The sequence below is a fragment of the Buceros rhinoceros genome, unplaced genomic scaffold, assembly GCF_000710305.1.
Source record: "Buceros rhinoceros silvestris isolate BGI_N320 unplaced genomic scaffold, ASM71030v1 scaffold36010, whole genome shotgun sequence".
NCBI classification, from domain to species: domain Eukaryota; kingdom Metazoa; phylum Chordata; class Aves; order Bucerotiformes; family Bucerotidae; genus Buceros; species Buceros rhinoceros.
Genome location: NW_010390814.1, coordinates 1875 through 2478, shown reverse-complemented (window position 1 = coordinate 2478; position 604 = coordinate 1875).

Sequence of the window (604 nt, the reverse complement as noted above, 5' to 3'; positions counted from 1 at the left end):
TTCTTCCCCTCCTTTCTTATTTTAATTTTCTTTTTTACAAACAGCTCCCGTGCAGGTTTTTAGTAGTTCCTTCTTGACCCAGTGCATGTATTATAGCAGCAAGTGTCTTTGTGCTTTCTGATCATAGTAATGTATCACTTGTAAATACATTTTTTCTATTTTCTATTTTTTTGTATTTTTGGCATTTTGTTTCATTAGTGTGCTGTATTTTTCCATGCCCCTGCCCTTTAAAGAAAAAAAAAAAGGCAAAAAGAAAAAGAAAACTGTCCTTTACTGTTGTGACTGGTTGGAGTTTGTCTGCTCACTGCTTTGTACCTGCAGCTTGGTAAAATGTGGATTTTTTTTTTCTGGTTTTAAACCCACAGTTCCTGTTCTGTTATTTTAGTGACTGAAAGGCTTCCCTGAGGTAACCAGAACTTTTTTCCTTCAAAATACTCTGCCAAATTGCGTTCAGGGGACTCTCCCGGAGCTTGTGGCTTTTGGTAGTTGGACCTGACTGAACAGTGACGTTACTCTGGGGCATGGTTTTGTTACAACAGGTAAGGAACCTCCGGCGCAACGTCCAGTCCCTTCTGCTCCATCAGGCGTTACAGGCAGAGCGTGT